Source organism: Schistocerca serialis, chromosome 1, assembly GCF_023864345.2.
Source record: "Schistocerca serialis cubense isolate TAMUIC-IGC-003099 chromosome 1, iqSchSeri2.2, whole genome shotgun sequence".
In the NCBI taxonomy this organism is placed as follows: Eukaryota; Metazoa; Arthropoda; class Insecta; order Orthoptera; family Acrididae; genus Schistocerca; species Schistocerca serialis.
Genome location: NC_064638.1, coordinates 450,171,170 through 450,191,629, shown reverse-complemented (window position 1 = coordinate 450,191,629; position 20,460 = coordinate 450,171,170). Strand labels below are relative to the sequence as shown.

General features: G+C 43.5%; 1 protein-coding gene across 1 annotated transcript in view; it reads left to right on the top strand.

The window, feature by feature from the left end:
• Window positions 1-1,489: 1,489 nt before the first annotated feature.
• Window positions 1,490-20,460, top strand: part of LOC126482883 (mucin-19) — a 781,435-nt gene continuing 762,464 nt past the window's right edge. The window contains exon 1 of the mRNA XM_050106575.1: window positions 1,490-1,668. The gene's annotated coding sequence lies outside the window, so the exon portion shown is untranslated. The remainder of the gene's footprint in view (window positions 1,669-20,460) is intronic.

Genomic DNA, 20,460 nt, shown 5'->3' with positions numbered 1-20,460 from the left:
CTAAACCCGTCGTGCAAAATATAAATAAAACGAAACAGTGACTGTTATCAGAAAAGTTATTTATAATAAACCAATCCCGACGTAGCACGACAAATGGTTCAAATGGCTCTAAGCACTATGGGACTTAACATCTGAGGTCATCAGTCCCCGAGACTTTGAACTACTTAAACCTAACTAACCTAAGAACATCGCACATATCCATGCCCGAGGCAGGACACGTACCTGCGACCGTAGCAGCAACGCCGTTCTGGACTGAAGCGCCTAGAGCCGCTCGGCCACAGCGTCCGGCAGTTGCAAAAATGGTTCAAATGGTTCTGAGCACTATGCGACTTAACTTCTGAGGTTATCAGTCACGTAGAACTTAGAAGTGATTAAACCTAACTAACCTAATGACGTCACACACTGAAGTGTAAGGTTGTGAACATCGAGGCTAGTTGAATGTAAATGTTACAACTGATACCATCCCCTCTGTCACTGGCGCCCTGCCATCAATGTTGGATAACCTGCAATACGCTGCCCCTTCTATCCCAGCACGTATTAAAACCAGTGAAATACAGGACAGAGGGTAAAATCTTTCGTAATAGCCCAATCTAGCGTGAAGTATTATAAAAATAATTGACGTTACCAGACCTATCCTTGGCAAAACAGGAAATAATGAGTATCCTGGATTAGACGTGGTCATATTCAAATATATAACCTCTGTTGTGAGAAGTTAAGACGTTAATAACAATAATAATGAGGGGATGCAGGGTAGTAGACAGAAATTCAGCCAACAAGAGCATTGGCACGATAACGCTTCTAGAACATTGTTAAATTCACCTCAACATGAGGATTTATCACAATAAGTCACAAACACAATGTAAAATCTCCATGAAGTTTTTGATTTACCTTGTGATAACAGACTTGAAGTCACTAATTTTACTTTCTTACTTACTAACTACGTGTTTAAGTGCTATTACTTATTTAATATCACGTATTTATGCAGTCATAAAATTTTGTACGTGTTACATTACGGAGAAATCAAAACAAAACTCAGTTATGTTACTTTTAACAGCCTAACTTTCTCTAGTTCGCTTACGTCCGTCTATTCGTGTGTGACTATATGGACTGAGCCAAATTTACAGCGAGTATTTCCATTCGGTATCCCATCGACATTGCAGTCCCTGCTCCGAGAGCCCCTGTGACTCATCGTCCTACCAGTTGCGAATCGAGCGCGAACGCCGTCTACCTGGCTGCAAAAGCCAGAAATCCCTCTCGGCTCGGCTGCTGTGCGGGATGACAGCTGTAATCTGCCCCTGCAGGCCGGGATTCGCAACCCTCCCTTTCCCCCTCCCACCCGCCACCGCTCTGCTCATCTCCGCCTCGCGGACACGTGCGCCCTGACAGGTAGCAGCTCGGCTCTGCTCAGATAGTGCCGGCGGGCGCCGCGCGTGGCGCTGCGGTCTGGCTAGCGGCGAGACGGGTCCGACACGCCAGTGTGCCTCAGGAGCGGGCGCGGTGCGTTTGTGTGTGTTGTGTTGCTGTCGCGGCTCGGCGCCCGTGTGTGCGAGCCGCTTTTGTGTGCCGGCGACAGTGGCAGCGGCGTCGTTCACCGCTGCTGACCGAATACTGGACAGACCACGCGTCAGCACCAGCTAGTTGCCTGTGCTCCCCGAGAATTTTTCCGAGGTAACAATGTACTCCACGGACGGAAACACTCCACCCTCGAACAGGCAGCGAACTTGACGTACTGTTTTATTTCACGTCAACATGTGTTACCATTGGATTCACTTGCAGGAAATAAACACTTCGTAAAGTTTGTCTGTCGAAATGCTGTTAACAGCGCGAAATAATAAGAACCGCACATTTTGGCGTTTAAAAGGCCTAGCCGTGGTGTTCGCGCCTCCTCGCGTGCAGTCTTCTCCTCCGACACGAATAGGCATTTGTTGCTAGGATACCGAACCTGCTGCCCATTAACACCACACACCTATAAAATAAACCTCTCAAATTTTGTAAATCGCTCAGGAAGTACCTTTCACAAGCAGGAAACCCACAGTATTTTTCTTATTTATTTATTTTCTTTTTTTTTACGATACTGATTGTCAATTTTCTGTATCCAGAAGAAGTGTACTCAATTCTTCGGAAAGTAGATGCCTGTATGTACATTAAATGTTAAATACCTGCATTTGTTATACCTTTCAAGTAATGCACTTTTGTGTTTCGAAATAGGCTCAATGCCGCAGACTTTACAACTATATAATCTTAAGGTATTGTTGTTATTAAGAGCTCTTAAGTTTCCCGTGGGTAAAAGTCTGTCGCTAGCGTAGTTGCTGTACAGTTGTCTCCCAAATTTGGATACCGATGTAGCTATCCTCCTCCGCCTCTTAGAGTTGTAGCTGAAGCGGCTGATACGAGTTAATGAACAGCACCCTGCAATTCGCGCACGAAGTTATGAAACACTTTTTCTTGCCTTTAGTACTTCATGTGTTTCCGCCGATTACGCCCTGTGACATTTGATTCGTTTTATTCTGTGTGCCACACCCACACTGTCATTTTAGCTAGCAAAAGACAGACAAATGTTTTGGTCATTGCTTCAGAATATTCTGAAAAGACATGGGTCTACAGTTATGTACAATTTGTTCAGCTTCGATCTAAAATTTGTTTTTTAGTCGTTTCCGTATGAACGAAGTGATGTCAGAGGCAATGTGCGCTACCCAATCCACAGTCTTACTGTCGAAGACCTGATACCTGTTAGTGTTCGCTACACATACTGCTTCCGTCTAATAATTTTCGCGCATAAATTCTGTTTCGGCCGCTACCTTCGATAGTTTAGTATTTTAATTGTGCTGGATTAACTTTCTGAAAACGTTTATTACGTATCGAAGGACGTTACCTCTTAATTTTTGCCACAAATGCTGTAACTACCAGCAGGCATTCAGCGATGACCAAAGACCTGCTATCTAAACAATTACGAAAATGTTGTGTGCTCTTTTCGTAACATTGGTCGACGACAACGGTAATACTGCCATCATCAGCAACTGACATCTACAGACATACATGGAGACATTTTAAGCGAGGATCACCTTCCGTAGGCTATCAAATTTTATAAAGCATCAGACAACTTCAGAAGCACTAGTCCTTTCATGCTACATCCAGTTTGCGTTTTCTTCGCAGTCTAAGCTGATGGACCGGATTATTGAAAAGTGTCTTCTTTCCTTTCCATTCGCCAGTGTGTTGTCCGGAATTGGGGTAAAGTCTATCAGTGGCGTATGAGAGCGGATTTGCATTTCCAACATTAGCGTTACACATACACAAAAGCCACCTTAACTGAATGTTCATCAGGACCAGTGAATTTGAACGTGTTTCAATATTATTGCAGGCGTAATTACTATCGCATCCTAAAATACGTAATTGTCAAGTGTATAATGTAGAGTAGTTTCGATCATTTCTCGACGTAATCTGAATTTTACATGATCATACTATTATTTATTTAGTATGTAAGTCATTCTATGCCCAAATTGAATAGTAATAAGCCGAAAGGGGGAACAGGATCGTCAATCGTGGACCCCCCCGATTTCAGTAGTTGTACGAGACCTAATTTTCCACGGTTGTATGGCAAGGACTGTAACTGCAAATTTATTTCTTTTTTGCTTATTTACTTTTGTATACAAATTTCACCGTTAAATTGGAAGGACCACAAAGCATTGCTAAACTTTGCTATCTTATTCGGTAGACTGCTCGGGACAAGTGGATTCCTCATTGGAAATAGTTGCTACAAGAGAGTTCTTATTCCGCCACCAGCTCTACATCAGAACGAAACCTCTAGAGAAGTTCCTCGGAACCAGATATTCTCGCTTAGTTACTCGTTACTGACAATGGTATTCTTGGCAGTAAAGTTTCACTTCAGTGTGCTACATAACTGTTCGCCCCTGTAAAAACTGCAGGGAGATTTTTGTTCTTAAATTTCTCATCCGCTACCGAGAGTGAAACTTATTAAAGTCAATATATTTTCTTGATCTCACCTCCCCCATCCCTCTCCTTTCAACACACTCTGCTTTAATTTTCAACGGATACAAGAGTCTCTGAAAAAAGAATAATTCCAATTAACCGGACCCAAGAAATTCTTTCGACAGGTGTCCCTTGGTTGTCAGGCAAGTGCCAAAATTACAAATTTCCTCCAAAATAGTCCCAACTGGTAACCCTTCCGTCCCTTTCCCAATGCGCTAGGACATTGGTGCAGTGCATCAAACTCTCTAGAATTTTGTGGAACATTAATAGGCCTACTTGAAATCACTCTTACTTGAATACCAATGTACCAAGCTTTACGACATCATATTGTCAGTTTACATCAACTAAGTAGGGCTACATTAACAACCTGCATAGAATTCCTTACGACGTCGTCGGATAACTTCGCATGTACCACCCAGTGGAAGGTGTAGATCCAACCGCAGCCTTGTATAGCGTTATTTTAATTCGGTACTTTTTTAAACTGATATACTTCACACAAGTTCGTGTGTGTGTGTGTGTGTGTGTGTGTGTGTGTGAGTGTGTGTGTGTGTGTGTGAGAGAGAGAGAGAGAGAGAGAGAGAGAGAGAAAGAGAGAGAGAGAAATTGTAGTTCACCGACCAAGGAGGGGGCTCACAATGCCCCGGTTCGGCACAACATTGCTCGTCAGTCTATTATCTTTACCAGATATATCTGATAGTGGAAACAGAGAACATCCGAATGAGAGCAGAGCGCTTCATCACAGTTTTAATAAACGCGATAATTCACAGAAGTGCTCATCAAATCCAGAGGCAGACGCTATAAGAGAGGCCTTATGTGTCATCGTATGGTTTACTGTTAAAATTCCAAGAGCTTACGTTCCTAAAGGAGTCAGTCAAACTGCTTCTTTCTACGCATATCTCGCAAAAATATCGTTAAGATAATGTAAGAGAGGGTAGAACTTTCACGGAGGCTGCTATGAATAGTTCCCCCCCAGCTTACCGTTCGCGTCTGGGATAGGAGATAGGGGTAGTGGCAGTGATACTCAAAACACTCTCCGACACACACCAGAAGTTGACTTCGCGGAATATGGAATCAGAGAGAGAGAGAGGGTCAGATAGACAGAGAGACAGAGCAGTTCAAGGGTGGAGGATCATTGACTTCAATGTAACGATAGTTTATGGGGAGTTTATAATGGTAGCGGTAATGGTTCAGTCACGGACGATGGTATTCCTCAGCTGACGTGCTGGAGTGTAATGGTGACGCCCGTGGTGGGCAGCTGGCGGCGGTGGCCGGTGGCTGCAGGTAGTCGCGAGTCAAGGTCCCTCGCTGCAGGCTGCTGCACTCTGGGCCGGTAATTGGCTGGCCAGTGACATAAGCCCGGATGACACGGCTGCGCGCTGTGTGTGCACCGCCGCGGCGCGCTCAGCAGTGACGCAACACGGCACGCCGCTGTCTGTTTTCATGCGCCCCGGCGGCAGCCTTGTCCCAGATCCTCTGAGTACCCTACCCTACTCTCGCCCGGCAACCGCTGCTGCTTTCGCTTAATTGATCTGATACACCCGAACGGTCGCCGCGGTGGAAGTTTCCACGACCGTACTCGCTGACGAATAGTGGTCAGCATTTGCAGCAGTTCACCGTGTGCGAGGCAGTGTAAGAGGCAGTCAAACGAAAACCAAACACCTGCCACAACGAGACCATGAAATGGTCCCATTAAAAAGTAATCACCACATGCATTTAGACAGTTATCCCAGAGGGAGACTACACAGTCAGTTCCTATTTCGTAAAACGCAGTCGGCCGCTGTCCGATTCACAACCGCATCCATTTTTGCACTTCCTCGTCCTACCAAAACCGACGTCGACGCATGCCTTTCATCAGATCGGCAAAGTTTTGGAAATCACACGGTGAACGATCCGACGTATGTGGAGAATGGCCGTGCGGGATTAGCCGAGCGGTCTGAGGCGCTGCAGTCATGGACCGTGCGGCTGGTCCCGGAGGAGGTTCGGGTCCTCCCTCAGGCATGGTTGTGTGTGTTTGTCCTTAGGATAATTTAGGTTAAGTAGTGTGTAAGCTTAGGGACTGATGACCTTAGCAGTTAAGTCCCATAAGATTTCACACACCTTTTTTTGTGGAGAATGTTGCGTCGTTTCCCAACCAAATCACTGAAGCGTCTTCTTCGTCCGATTGGCAATGTGTGGCAAGAAGATGATTCTGTCAGACAGTGTTCCTGTGCGTTTTGACTTCATGGCACATCATCGTTTCTGAAAAGTGTCTTCATAGCGCTGCGCATTGGTTATTGATTCCAGGCTCGAGGAACTCTACGAGCCATTGAAGAAGGAGGTCATCATGACCTTACCGGAACTTGTGCGAACAGTTTTGGATTTATTTGGCCGGGCCGATATTGGTTGGGAAACACTACAACGTGCTCTGTACAGCCCTGAGCCTTCAGCGTGTGAATTTCACAGCTTTGGAGACCCGAAGAAAGACGTGAGTGGACGTCGGTTGTGGATCCGCCAGCGAAACAGAAGTTGATCGTTTCATCTCCCACTGGGATAAACATCTTAGCGTGTGAGTTGATTGCTTTTGAATGGAAGCATCCCATGCTACCGTTGTGGTGAGTGTTAGGTCTTCATTTGACTGCTCCGTGATGCCTTGGTCAGGAAATGATTATTTTTAGAGAAAAGATTAAGATTAGAAGTAATATAACACAGAAAGAATGTAAAATGAGGTGATCAGCCACTTCTTGCTCCATATATGAGGCGTTAAAGAATATTCTATATCCCCTCCGTCCGGTCCCATCCCATTCCAAGATTAATGGGAGGTGCCGTAGAGCTGTAAATGGTATTTCATAGTGATACACGGGAAATAGAATTTTAAGCTACTTTTGTAAACCCGTCTTTAGGTTACATCTGGAAGAAGCCATCTTGCTTGGTGTTCTACAGGTCCTCTATATAAACACTGAAATATTCCATGGAAACTTCAAATTCAATTTTTCTGTTTGACATATCTCCTGTCATAAACACAAAGAAGAGAATAACCAAACAAACGAGAACACATTCTGTTTCTGTTCCACAGCAGAGCATCTAATGTAGTCCGTTTGCTTTTACCTACGACATGACTCTTGTGAGCCATTGCTAGTGTAGGTGCTCCATAAGGTGTCCATTCACCGGCACGTATCTATGCGACATCTTAGGGAATCCAGGTTGGTCACCGATGCACTAGATATCTTTCATCATACGACTTGTCCGAAGCTCGTGGTCTAGAGGCTAGCGAAGCGATTTTCTCTGTTCAGCGACTGGGAGTTTGTGTTGTCCTCTGTCCTCATCATTTGAGACAGCGACTAGATTGGACTGTGTAAAAATTGGGACTTTGTACGGGAGCTGATGACCGCGCAATTGAGCGCCCCACAAACCAAACATATCATCATACGATATGGGTTCGACGGTTGCTTCCATTTGCCATATCATAACGGAAGACAATGTCTGCCATTTCCCGTGTGGAATAATAGCTTTCTATTGTGATGCTAAGTGCAGACAAAACTACAGTGTAAAAGCATTTCACAAATTTTTCCAAACACAAACTTGTACCATTACCACTAAGTACACCCTGCACTTATCCAGAACTGTGGGTATGGTTCACATTAACAACACTAGCAGACATCCACTGCATGATGTATCCATGGACAATAGCGCAGGAATGTATTCTCGTTAGTTTACTGCATTCTGTAAGACGCTCGTTATGGTAAAGAGATTGCAAAATACAAAACAAGATATGCGTTTTACAAAAAATGGTTCAAATGGCTCTGAGCACTATGGGACTTGACATCTGAGGTCATCAGTCCCATAGAACTTAGAACTACTTAAACCTAACTAACCTAAGGACATCACACACATCCATGCCCGAGGCAGTATTCGAACCTGCGACTATGCGTTTTACAGTATAGAACGTGTACGAGTACTTAAAGCTCTGTAGGTATGAAGATTTGCTCTAGCCATGTTTACCGGACATTTTTATCTCAAAATGTGAAATACTTTTTTAACACCTTGTACATTTGTACTCATATTTTTAACAGTATTACAGCTAATTTATTCCTCCACATACCTCATTGTGTCAACAGTCAGCGCAAACTCAACATGGTTCCCGCAACCACCGATCGTGTCCGACGCAACTTGTTTTGTTTCTCAGTGAGATCCCAAAGGTAGTAGTAGCGGAGCTGTTCAGGTCCACGTCCTGATTCGCGACTTCCGGAAAATCGTCGATACATTTTGCACCGTCACTAGTAAACAAACTGCGTAAATACTGAATATTTGAACGGATATGTAAGTGCACTGAAGACTTCCTAGAAATCCTCGGTATTTCGTTATTAACGGGGAGCATCGTTAGAAGAAGAAGAAGAAGAAGCAGTGTACCACAAAGACCTCAACAAAAAAAATGGCTCTGAGCACTATGGGACTCAACTGCTGAGGTCATTAGTCCCCTAGAACTTAGGACTAGTGAAACCTAACTAACCTAAGGACATCACACACATCCATGCCCGAGGCAGGATTCGAACCTGCGACCGTAGCGGTCTCGCGGTTCCAGACTGCAGCGCCAGAACCGCGCGGCCACTTCGGCCGGCTAAAAGTCCTCAACAGCTCACCATGTACACAAATGACTTGGCAGATAACGTCTGAAGCAGACGGCGCAGTTGCATACATTAAGCTCACATCGTTAGGATACTTGAATATGACAAATGCCTGGGGCAAAGATTGGCAGCTGAGACCCACTGCAAGTAAATGCAGTGTAATGCGCGTGAACGAAACCGTCAGCCATCGTTCATTTTCGGTGATCAGTCTCTGCAAACAGCCACTACCATGCGGTACGCAGGAGTATCATCCCGAGGAATTCAAGGGGCAACGACCACACAAATTTCAACGTAACGAAGACAGATGTCAGGCAAATTTATTGGAAGAAGTCGCTTATAGGACACGCACTCCACCAATTCTTGAGTATTTTTGGGCAGTCTATGGACCTTACCAAATTGGCTTGTCGAAAGTGATAGAAAATAATTCAAAGATGATCTACACCACTCGTCAGTAGACGCATATCAAGGGTTTAGTTCTGAGCGATGACTGTTTCTCTCTCACTCTCTTTTTCTCTTTTCTTTTTCTGTCTCTTTTTCTCTATCTCTACCTTTCACCCTTTCTGCTCCCATCCGTCCTTCACGCACATACAAATATAGATTGCCAACACATTCAATTTTACGTGCAACAGATGCATACGATTAATAATAATAATAGTAATAAAATATATTAAATATTTTAATATAACAATAATAATTTGCTGAGATCAGTGATTAGTAAATGTTTGTAGCGTAAGGTCCAAGATGGTAAATGGAAACAATATAGCACTTAAAAGGCATTCTTCAGAAAAATATGTTATTTATGTAAGAACCTCAGTGGAAACAAACTCCCACGACTTTGACAATGCTATAATTTACAGGATATAAAATGGAATTGTGCATTCACCATTATCAGCAGTGACACAGGTCTGTGGACTACGCATACGGAAGCTATGAATGAGAGGTATGTCGTTTCTTCCTGTCTTTATCGCATGCGTTTGGGAAGACTGGAACTTTTTCCCGGTGTGGAGTGTTTTTTTTTTTCCGCAGTATTCCCTTGCTTAACTTCCGATGGTTTCCCAGTTCTGCCTATGGACTCTCAAACATCATCGGATTTGTTGTTGAAAACAGATATTGTCGACCTATGCTTGTGCACCTCTCCCCCCCCCCCCCCCCCCCCCCCCCCTCCCCTGGGATTCGCACGTCAGGTTTATCCAGGCACCAGTAGAGATTTAACGCAAATGCCCAATAAACCTTATCGTAAGACGTTACACGATAAGCGTTGAACATTGCAGGCAGAATAACTCAGGAAATTCCGAGAACCTCCATTCCACTGTGTATCAAGAAATGTATTGCCCTCCTTTTATATAATGCTTGAAAACAAAAGTTTATTAACGAACATCTACTGCTAAAGAACTTTATTTCGAGAAAAAACACAGCTGAAGAGGTATGGTTACTTTATTTAAAGAGCGCAACCGGTTTCGTAATGTTAGTTTCCTCATCTGGTGAAGTCAGTTACAACGTGATACTGGAGTACAATTGACATTAATGTTCCCCTGGTTCCTGGAATTTCACCCCATTCTAAATATCATGTCGCAGCTCACGACAGACCAACGTAGAAGGGAGCCAATATCAATTGTACTCCAGTATCACGTTGTAATTAACTTCACCAAATGATGTAAATAACATTACGAAACCGGCTGTGCTCTTTAAATGAAGCTGCCGTGATGGTTTTTACTTGTCATAATATAAAGCTTCAGTTTTTTCAACCAAGTCAATTTGTCGAACTGGTACGACGTTTCGATAAGTGTCGCACCCATCACCTTCCGGCTAACATTCCGATGAAAGCACTCACATGAAATCCGCGAGTTTTACATAAGAAATATTTTACTTTTTGCAAAATGCATTTGGCGCTGTTATTACAACGCTTCTCAGAGTTGTACGTAAGAAATATTTTCCTTTCTGCAAAATGGATTTTGCATTTTTATTCGGACGCTAAAATTAGAGAAATTCGAGGTCATGCAGATGAGTAGTGATCAATGTTCTTCCCGCACATCATCCACACGTTAAATAGAAGTGTTGGGGGGGGGGGGGGGGGGAGAGGGAGGGGAGCGGCGGTGAACCACGTACTTTCTTCCGCACGTACGAGGGTTTCCATAGCTCAGTTGACGGCAAACTTTACGACTGCGAGTTTTTTTCGAACAGTCAAAACCTGTTAAGATTTTCTGTTTCACCATTCAGTATGGATGACTGCTGTATCTGAACAAATGAGACAATATACTTCCCTCCAGCAAGGCAGTATACACACTGAGGTACTCACTATTTACGTACAGGCATGGTATTATTGTCTGACCCCGTTACAGAAATGGTTTCTCTCCCTACAATTCTCCCACTCATTATATGACAATGATAGTATCTTCCAAACAGTTCCCGTAACGCAGCCGGTCAAAACGACATTTCCATACGACGTTTATAAACGACATCTTGCATTTCAGCGTGAAATTAGCAACACCACATACACTGAAGTGTTTGTTAGTGCAACATTAAAACTATACACTGTTTCGGCTGTCAAAGTATTGAAGATAAGTTCTACTACGTTTCTTCTTACGAAGTGAACAACAAAATCAATAGGACTAAAAGGGAAGTATTACACAGTCTAACATCTAACACGGGAGAATACGTGAATTAAACTTGAATACAATCGATACTTCGATTTCTAGTAGACGCTAACTGCTGGTTTAATGTCGTTTTCGATGCTACATTATTTCATTTAATTGTTCCTGAAGTATCGTTATAACTGTATGACTATTTCTGTGTGAAAACGAATTGTACTAAACGAGTGGGTGACACTGACTACCAGGAAGAAAGCCGCTGTTATATTATCAGCAGAAATACTTTCGGCTACGGTCTTCTGCACGTGTAAAAAATCCGGATTGACAAACTCAAAAATGAAATGAATATCCATCTCCATCGCCAACGGACGCATGAACCTTCGCACCTGACCAAGAGCGAATTTCATTACTAGTAGTAGATAAAATTTTCATCGCCCGAATTTGGCCAGCCTGTAAACACTAATCAACCAGAACATTATGACCACCTACTTAATAGCCGGTATGTCCACCTTTGGCACGGATAACAGCGGCGAAGCGTCGTGACATGGAAGCAATGAGGCCATGGTAGGTCCCTAGAGAGAGCTGGCACGTTTGCACATGCGAGTCACCTAATTCCTGTAAATTCCGGGGAGGTGCGATGAACTCTTACGAAACGTTCAGTCACAGCCCAGATGTGTTCGATCGAATTCAGACCTGGCGAGTTGGGGGCCAGCTCATCGATTGGAACTGTGTTCCTCTAACCACTCCACACACTCCTGGCCTTGTGACATGCCGCATTATCTTGCTGAAAAATACCACTGCCATTGGGAAACATGACTTTCATGAAGGGGTGCACGTCGTCTGTAACCAGTGTACGACATTCCTTGGCCGTCATGGTGCCTTACACGAGCTCCACTGAACCCATGGATGCCCATCTGAATGTTCGCAGAGCGTAATGGAGGTGCCGTCACCTTATCCCCATCCCGCAGTACAGTTGTCAAGAAGCTGTTCTCCTGGAAGACGACGGATTCGCGCTTTTCCATACCCATTATGAAGAATATATCGGGGTTCATCAGACCAGGCAACGCTCTCCTGCTGTACCAACGTCCAGTGCCGATGGTCACGTGCCCATTTCAATTGCAGTTGCAGATGTCGTTGTTTTAGCATTGGCACCTGCTGGGTCTTCGGCTGCCAGGGGGCGGTCGTTAGGAGTGTTCGGTACACTGTGTGTTCAGACACATTTGTACTCTGCCCAGTATTAAAGTCTGCTGTTAGTTCCGCCACAGTTCGCCGCCTGTCCTGTTTTACCAGTCTGCCAAGCCTTCGGCGTCCGACATCTGTAATGAGGGGTGACCACCCAACCCCACGACGTCTGGACCTGGTTTCGCCACATGTGAAGTCACTCACCACCGCACTTCTCGAACAAGCGACAAGAAATGTAGTTTCCGTAAAGCTCCTGTCGAGCCTCCGGGCCATCTCAATCGGCCCTCGGTCAGACTCAGATAGATCGCATGCCTTCATCATTCTATAAACGGACAGCATGATCACTGACACTACATGAATGTTGCGTGTGTCTAATTAGCAGTCATTCCTCGCCTGGACGGGTTTATAGTGATAGTAGATCGGTGGTCATAATGGTCTGGCTGATGAGTTTATGGTAGGTATGGTGATGTACAGATGTAAAGTTCCAAATCGCCAGGTTTTGCGCCAGTATCCGAGGTTAAGCTCTATATCTTCAAAGTGGAGGGCGGGCTTTTGACACTGTTAACTGCGATCCGTAAGTCAAATCTAGACGGTAAACCTGACGAATTCTTTCATGTCTTTCGAGACAAGTAGCCGGTATCTCATTGACAACACAAACGCTACCCATACGATACAATTTTTCGCCGCAATCTTCCATAGGGCACAGATACAAATGTAAAACGAAATGTCATCCAATCATGAAACAACTCCCTCAGAAAGAAATGTGAGTGAAGAAACAAACGACAATACACTACTGCACAAAAACAAAGCACACTTCAGTGAAAACATCGCTCTATAAACAAACTTTTTTGTTGATAACATAATATTTCTAACAGAAACCACCAAGAAGTTAACGTTATTTTTCTAGTTATAACTATCAATGAGTGTTGAAAATGTTTGCAGTATAAAATCTCAGCTTCTCTCTCTCTCTCTCTCTCTCTCTCTCTCTCTCTCTCTCTCCCTCTCCGTGGCGCGTAATACACAGCTGCTTCTGTTTAATCAACTACGCATGCCAAGACAACAAGCCACTCAGAAACTTCGCAAACAGAGCAAAGTACTATCCCAACAAACATTCCACTAAGTTCAAACATTCTTTGCCGCTGAAAAGCGTCACGACTGTTTATATGTCCGAGAGCCAGCAAGACTGATGTATGTCGCTACAGCAACGTTCGGGATGCGTGAGGCAATTAGCTGCACTTTTATACAGCCTTACCAACTCGTAATCAATATTAACGTTCTGTTCTTTTGAACAATAAACGGTGTAAAAGAACAGAAAGTTAATATTGAATTCTTTATTAACATTTATCGTAATTATTGAAAAAAATCACTTCACTATTATTCTTAACCAAATACATTAATACTGAAAGTAACATTCATAACGTGTCATATGTCCGCCTGCTTAGCTAGGTGGTAACGTGCTTGCCTCCCATGCACTGGGCCCGGGTTTGATTCCTGGCCGGGTTGGAGATTTTCTTCACTCGGGGATTGGGTGTTGTGTTGTTGTCATCATCATTTCATCCACATCACCGGCCGCAAGTTGTCCAATGTGGCGCCGACTGAAATAAGACGTGCACTTGGCGGCCGAACCCGACTGGGACATCCCGACCAACAATGCCATGCGATCATTTAATTTTTTTTCAACATGTCACATACGAGTAACATGTTTCTGTGGTTTCACATTTAGTTAAAACAGCCGCCCCCTTACATGTTTAATTATAGAGGAAAACGTGTACATTTTCTCCAAGATAACATTTTCTTCGGTCAGCAGTGTTGTTACAGATACAAAAGACCAGGAACCAAAGTGATAAAACATGAACTGAACACCAAACACCAGTCACAAAACTTTTTTACAGTGGACGCCTTAGTAGATCTAATGTAATTATTCTTTTCAAATGTATAACACATCTATCAAATGTCATAGGCAATGCGGCATCCAAGAAACGAGCCTATCACAAAGGCTACATTATTTCAGTAAGTTATCTCGCTCCTCAGTTAGTGATTATAGGATGTGTAATTAGCAGGTGAGTATGTAGCGTAGATATTTTTATTGACTATAGCACTGTGGTGTCACTGTGAAATTGACAGGCGGCGAATTCACGTGAGTAGTTTCGATAACGTGTACCGCGTTGTTCCCAAGCTCACCGTCCTTGTTTACTGACCTAACCAGTGGAAGTACACCTAAGTCATTGCCAGGAACAAAAATAACTAATTTCACCACAGGACGTGCTAAACTGTCAAAGAGTGTTTGAACGCAACAGAATGTTTGTTACAACAGCACGCTGTGTTTGTGAGGTTTTGTGTGGCCTGTTCCCTTGGCGTTAGTGATTGCTTACACAGTAACGAGGTGTTTGTTCCGTTCCATTACCAGAACAATGGGACATTATTTTACACTTTTTTTGTTTCTCGTTATCCGTCCAAGATGTTCTAGATATACACAGTTTAAACCTGCGTTAGCACGCTGAGTTTTATTTTTGACATCATTCTCTTACACCCGTGGCCTAGGTTTAGCGTCTCTGATTAGTGAACAAAACGTCATCAGTCCCGGGTACTAAACCCGCCACCGCTGAAATCTTGATTAATAATCAGCAATGTCGGCCGAAGATTTCCAGTATAAAAAGTAACTCTCTTTCTGCCACCTGCCTTGTCAAACAGGGCGGAGGAGCGGACAGAGGGTCAGGGCACTCTCTTGTCCTTGGGAAGGGAAACTGCCCCAAACGGCGGAAGATTCAGCAATGATCGACGACATGAGGATGCAGAAGGCAATAGAAACAACTACATTAAAGACACATAACGTGTATCCACAGGATATGTGGCCTGTAATTGAAAAAGTGTCATGATCTCTCCATTGGCAAAAGATTCCGGAATAGTCCCTCATTCGGATCTCTGGGAAAGGACTGCCAAAGGGGGGGGGGGGGGGGGCTGACCATGAGAAAAACCAACGAAAGGAAAACGTTCTACGAGCCGGGGCGTGGAATGTCAGAGGCTAGAAAATCTCAAAACGAAATTGCAAAGACTCAATCTAAATGTACTGGGGGTCAGTGAATAAAAATGAAAGGGAGACACTGATTTCTGGACAGACGAGTATAGAATAATATCAACTGCAGCGGAATATGGTATAACAGACGTAGGATTCGTTATGAATAGGAAGGTGGGGCAGAAAGTATGTTACCGAGCGGTCCTAGGCGCTACAGTCTGGAACCGAGCGACCGCTAGGTCGTAGGTTCGAATCCTGCCTCGGGCATGGATGTGTGTGATGTCCTTAGGTTAGTTAGGTTTAAGTAGTTCTAATTCTAGGGGACTGATGACCTTAGAATTTAAGTCCCATAGTGCTCAGAGCCAGCCAGAAAGTGTGTTACTGCGAACAGTTCAGTGATAGAATTGTTCTTATCAGAATCGATAGCAAACAAATACAGACAACGATGGTTCATATATACATGCCGGCGTCGCAAGCTGAAGATCAAGAGATAATATGACGATACTGAAAGAGTAATACAGTACTTAAAGGGAGATGAAAATCGTATAGTCATGGGGGACTGTAACGCGGTTGTAGGAGATGGAATAGAGGAAAAGGTTACACGAGAATATGGGCTTGAAACAAGAAATGAAAGAGGAGAAAGATAGTGTTCTGTAATAAATTTAAGCTAGTAATAGCGAATACCCTGTTCAAGAAACACAAGAGGAGAAGACACACTTTCAAAAGGCCAGGTGATACGGAAAGATTTCAGTTAGATTACATCATGGTCAGACAGAGACTCCGAAATCAGATACTGGATTGTAAGGCGTACCCAGGAGCAGATATAGACTCAGATCACAATGTAGTACTGATGAAGAGTGGGCTGAAGTTCAATTAGTCAGTAAGAGTCAGTATGCAAAGAGATAGCATACAGAAGTACTAATGAATGACTTGATACGTTTGAAGTTCTCTAGGACTGTAAATACAGCAAACAAGGAGTAGCTCAGTAAGCAGCACAGTTGAAGAGGAATGGACACCTCTAAAAAGAACAGTCAGAGAAGTTAGGAAGAGAAACAAAGGTATAAAGAAGGCAAATTGCGAAGAAACCATGGGTAACAGAAGAAACACTTCAGTTGACCGAAGGAAGTACAAAAATGTTCACGGAAATTCAGAAATACGGAGGAATGAAACAAATAGAAGTGTAGGGAAGCCAAGACGAAATGGCTGCATGAAAAATGTGAAGAAATCGAAAAAGAAATTATCGTCGGAAAGACTTACTCAGCATATAGCAAAGTCAAAACAACCCTCGGTGAAATTAAAAGCAATGGGGAATTCCACTGTCAAATGCAGACGAGAGAGCGGATAGGCGGAAAGAGCACACTGAAAGCCCGTATGATGGGGAAGATTTGTCTTAAGTGATAGAAGAAACAGGAGTCGATTTAGAAGAGGTACGGGATCCAGTATTAGAATCAGAATTTAAGAGTTTTGGACGACTTAAGGTCAAAGGCAGGAAGGATAGACACCATTCTATCAGAATTTCGAAAATCATTGGGGGATGAGGCAACAAAATGGTTATTCACGTTCCTGTTTTGAACGTATGTGGCTTGTGACATACCATCTGACTTTAGGAAAAACATCATCCACGCAATTCCGTAGACTGCAAGAGCTGACAAGTGTGATAACTATGGAACAATCAGCTTAACATTTAATGCAACCAAGTTGCTAATAATAATGATATACAGAAGAATGGAAAAGAAAATGGAGGATATGCTAGATGATCAGTTTGGCTTTAGAAAAGGCAATTCTGATGTTGTGATTGGTCATGAAAGCAAGACTAAAGAAAAATTGAGACACCTTCATAGGATTTGTGGACTTGGAAAACGCGTTCGATAATATAAACCGGTGCAAGATGTTCATAATTCTGAGAAAAATAGGGGTAAGCCGTGGGGAGAGACGGGTAAGATATAATATGTAGAAGAGCCAAGAGGGAAAAATAAGAGTAGATGACAAAGAACGAAGCGCTCGGATTACAAATGGCGTAAGAGTGTGATGTAGTCGTGTGTAAGACATGGATGCAGTCTTTCACCCTTAATGTTCAATCTGTGCATCGAAGAAGCAATGGTGGAAATAAAAGAAAGGTTCAGGAGTCGGATTAAAATTCAAGGTGAATGGATGTCATTGATACGATTCGCTGGTGACATTGATATCCTGAGTGAAAGTGAAGAAGAATTACATGATTTGCTGAATGGAATGAACAATCTAAGGAGTACAGACTATAGACTGAGAGTAAATTGAAGAAAGACGAAAGTAATGAGAAGTAGTATAAATGAGAACAGCGAGAAACTTAACATCGGGATTGAGGGTCACAAAGTAGATGAAGTTAAGGAATTCTACTACCAAGGCAGCAAAATAACAAATAACGGACGGAGGAAGAAGGGCATCAAAAGCAGAGTAACAGCGGTATAAAGGACATTCGTGGCCAACAGAGATCTACTAGCATTAAACGTTGGCCCCAATTTGAGGAAGAAATTTCTGAGAATGTTCGTTTGGAGCACAGCATTGCACGTCAGTGAATCAAGGACTGTTGAAAAACAGGAACAGGAGAGAATCGAAACATTTGAGATGTGTTGCAACAGACGAATGTTGAAAATTAGATGGACTGATAAGGTAAGGAATGAAGAGGTTCTGCGCAGAATCGGGGAGGAGAGGAACACTGGTAAGGAGTAGGGCAGGATGATAGGACATCTGTTAAGACATGAGGGAATGATTTCCATGGTACTAGAGGGGAGCTGTACATGGAAAAGACTGTAGAGGAAGACAGAGACTGGAATATAGCCAGCAAATGATTGTGGACGTTGGTTGCAAGTGCTAGACTGAGATGAAGAGGTTGGCACAGGACAGGAAATCGTGGCGGGCTGCATCAAACCAGTTAAAAGACCCATGACTCACAAGAAAAAAAATCTTTTACAGATCCATAAGGATGGTGTGTCTTTGTTCACTAGATGGTCCTGTGTAGAACGTTCAGCCACCTTGTTGGGAACATTGTCTCCAGCCACTGGCACTAAAACCTTTCCCTACCTAAGTGTTGAGTGACTAGGATGAATATATTTATGATGTTTGTTCTGATGATGATGAGGAGGAGGAGGAGGAGGAGGAGGAGGAGGAGGAGGAGGAAACAGAAGACAGTGGGTCAATCTCCAATTATTATTACTACAAAAAGCCGACAGAAGACCGTTCTGTCAATGAGGTGTTTGGTTCTCCTTATTTCTAACGCTAGTCCTCTTCCATGGGGACGGGTTACCATGACCAGTGTCACGTAATCTTCCTTGACGAGACAGAAGCGCGAGTTCTGGTAGACAGCCAAGGACGATGGCCCGCAATCTGGTGGCAGTGAACAGTATGTTAAACAGAATGCGATTAACTCTCCTCTGTAGGACAGTCAAATACTAGGAACACAAAATTTCCACCACCGCCAGTACTGGAACCGAGTGCCTTACAAGTACAATGTAGCCGCATTAGCATTTTTCAGTAACAGTCGCTACGAAAGCACATGCTATGCAATGTAGGCCGGGTCCAGAATCGGTGATAGATGGCCGATCATATAGTCAAAGATAACGGCACTTCTCATTATGTATCTTTACACCAATCACTTGTAATCTTGAGGACTTCTTGAACTTCAGCACAATTTTTTGATGACGTTGTCTCCCTGTATACAAAGGATAAATTTTAATGTGTCATCTGGAAAAATAATTAGGTTTTAGTTTTTTAGAAGGTACATATTTGCAATTCTAGTATACACTGAAATCCCCAGGCTACAGAATTATAGGATGCCGCAAGAGCAGCCATCATAGAAAGGTGATATAGTGGACTGAGGTATGGTAATTTGTTTTCTGCGTCTGAATGGGATCAGTACTGAGACAGTTCACGCTCAATTGGTGGCATCCGTTGCTTCCTTTCCGGTGAATTTTTCTTGGTATGGCGTTTCTCCAAAATCGTGGATAACTGAACAAATCCTTATATATGCTAGTATTATGACGGAGTCGCCACTCCCAAAGGCATTTTAATGATTCTAATACCCTAAACAGTGTTTGAGACCTAATAAGACTGTAAAAAAAATTAACACCTGTATATTTAGACATACTATTTCTATCACTTCGTTAATGTTCAAACAACTGAAATGCATCCGTTTTCTGCCTTTTTTAATAAACTAGAAAATTATCATTGAGGCGTTTGGTTCTTGTTATTTATAATAATCCTTTTGTATATTTGGTTTGTTCTCCGCCACGCGACAAGGTCATTCAGTTCTTCACTTTTGTTCTCACTGGTACCATGGCCAAAAATCTGCTTTCACACCTGTTAATTGTGACGAATGGCGTCAGTATTCTTAAGAGTTCTTCCAGTAATAAGAGCTACCAACGACAGACCGCTCGCTAAAACAATAGCGGTTGTGTTGTTTGAAAGTGAGTTCATATTTTGTTGTCTTTTCAAGGCCCAAGCAATTGTACTTTGGCTCGAATTTCACTATTTGAGAATGTAAGCAGCTGGCAAAGGGTACAGCCATAATGCGGCAGTGGTGGTTAAATGATGAAGATGCTTTCATTGAGGCCGAAAAAGTCTGGATGTCGAAGACGAAGAGGCAGACCATCCCTCTTTTAAGAACCGGGTATCGCCAGAGACGTAGAGATCCTCTTGCTCTAAGACCTGCGTATCAGAATCGGGGAGATAGTGGAAAAAATGACTCTGAGCACTATGGGACTCAACTGCTGAGGTCATTAGTCCCCTAGAACTTAGAACTACTTAAACCTAACTAACCTAAGGACATCACAAACATCCATGCCCGAGGCAGGATTCGAACCTGCGACCGTAGCGGTCTTGCGGTTCCAGACTGCAGCGCCTTTAACCGCACGGCCACTACGGCCGGCAGATAGTGGAAAAGTGAAGCTCACCCATGGAGCTGCTTTCGACATCTTGAACGAAAGTCATCGTCCGCTGGGGTCCGCAACTTCTCTCGTTTAAAAAGCACGCCGAATAGAGACAGGAGAGGACGCGTGCAGCTGTATCACGCCAGTCTAGACGGCTTCTTAGTGACCTAGCCACCACGGGCGCGAGT